This window comes from Culex pipiens, chromosome 2 (genome assembly GCF_016801865.2).
Source record: "Culex pipiens pallens isolate TS chromosome 2, TS_CPP_V2, whole genome shotgun sequence".
NCBI classification, from domain to species: Eukaryota; Metazoa; Arthropoda; class Insecta; order Diptera; family Culicidae; genus Culex; species Culex pipiens.
Window position 1 is genome coordinate 50,944,104 of NC_068938.1, and position 2,304 is coordinate 50,946,407.

The window sequence follows — 2,304 nt, forward strand, 5'->3', positions numbered from 1 at the left end:
ATACACTCTAAACGGGATCCCATTAAATTCTTTCGCGAGTGTTGAGTGGTGGCCTTGGGAGATGCGCTCGTAATTTGATTTTGTCTGCATTCACAATACTAGGGTGGTCCAAATCTGGACTTTTTTGGGGCTACCTCCTGAAATCAAAGATTGGCCCATCACTAGGCTAAATTCCAAATTTGAGCTCATTCTGACCACGGGAACCCCTCCCTCCAATCGCTTAAAGTTTGTATGGGAAAAATCGTCAAAATGTATGGAGAAAAGCAACTGTTTTACTTTTTTACCTGTGGAAGGCGCCATAGTTATCCGATCCTTGCCATTTCTCAAATGTAGAACCTTCATTATATTTAGAACAACATTCCCGAAGACACCATATTTTTAGGATTTTTTCCCGCGAAGTTATTAGCACCCAAAACTGACCATTTTTTGCGCGGCCAGCTGTAAGGGGCTACCTAACAACGATGTTTAATTCCAATTCGTACACGCACGTGCTCTCTCTCAGGTTCAAACTCTCTCACGAGTTTGCTTGCCTGCCTGCCTGCTTACCAACAAGCGCGCGCTGTTTCTCTGCTTGGACTTTTGTCGTCGTCGTCGTTTTCGTTTGCTATCTGCTGCGCTGCGTTCCTGGCATGTTTATTATAATTTTCAAATAAAATAGCAGGTTTGTTTTGAGATATATTTAGCATATAAATTCTTAGATTATGTCAAAATTGAAAAAAGTGCACTAAAAAAATAATTTGAATAAAAAACTCAGGCCTTGGCTTAGCCTCGTTTAAAAAATGAAGCAAATGAACAGGATTTGTTCGTTTTTCCAAGCATTACAAGCAGTTGTTCGTATATGCTCATTAGAGAGAATGATTCAATTATTTTAAAAAATCTTCAGGTAATACAAATTTTGTTTTTTTTGACAAAGGACTTTGTCTTAAAGCTCTATCTGCGGTGTCAATGCAAAATTTTTCGAAAATGTAGCGTTACCGTCGCATGCCCTCGGCGTGACATTCTTTGTTTGTTGCGTGGATGCCGTGCCAACTATTTAAGCTAAAAGTTAGCCTCTGGAGGATTTAGTGTCCATCAGACTTTCATCAAAGACGGACCTTACGTTGGTAATTTTATTGCTCACACACACACGCACACGTTGAAAGAAACAGGTGGTGCACGAACTTGAGAGGAGGTCCAAGATGTTATTGACGGGTGCCATAACGGTCACCGGAATACCGAAATGATTGGGAACAATTTGGTAGGATATCGGCCACACCCGAAGTGGCCATTGCCCTTAGGTAAGGTTCTACCGGGAGGACATTTACGGAACCATACAAATTTGGGCAATATGGGTATCAAAATTCATGGTTTTTGATATTGGTGATGAAAATGGCCATTTTGGCAGGATTGGCCACACCCGGAGTGGCCATTGCCCTGAGGGAAGGTTCTACCGGGAGGACAATTACGGAACCATACAAATTTGGGCAATATGGGTATCAAAATTCATGGTTTTTGATACTGGTAATGAAAATGGCCATTTTGGCAGGATTGGCCACACCCGGAGTGGCCATTGCCCTGAGGGAAGGTTCTACCGGAGGGACATTTACGGAACCATACAAATTTGGGCAATATGGGTATCAAATTTTCATGGTTTTTGATACTGGTGATGAATATGGACATTTTGGCATGATTGGACACACCCGGAGTGTCCATTGACATGCGGGAAGGTTCTACCGGGAGGACATTTACGTAACCATACAAATTTGGGCAATATGGGTATCAAAATTCATGGTTTTGATATGGTAATGAAAATGGCATTTTGGCTGGTTGGCACACCGGAGTGGCCATTGCCCTGAGGGAAGGTTCTACCGGGAGGACATTTACGGAACCATACAAATTTGGGCAATATGGGTATCAAAATTCATGGTTTTTGATACTGGTGATGAAAATGGCCATTTTGGCAGGATTGGCCACACACGGAGTGGCCATTGCCCTGAGGGAAGGTTCTACCGGGAGGACATTTTCGGAACCATACAAATTTGGGCAATATGGGTATCAAAATTCATGGTTTTTGATACTGGTAATGAAAATGGCCATTTTGACTGGATTGGCCACACCGGAGTGGCCATTGCCTGAGGGAAGGTTCGACCGGGAGGACATTTACGGAACCATACAAATTTGGGCAATATGGGTATCAAAATTCATGGTTTTTGATACTGGTAATGAAAATGGCCATTTTGGCAGGATTGGCCACACCCGTAGTGGCCATTGCCCTGAGGAAGGTTCTACCGGGAGGACATTTACGGAACCATACAAATTTGGGCA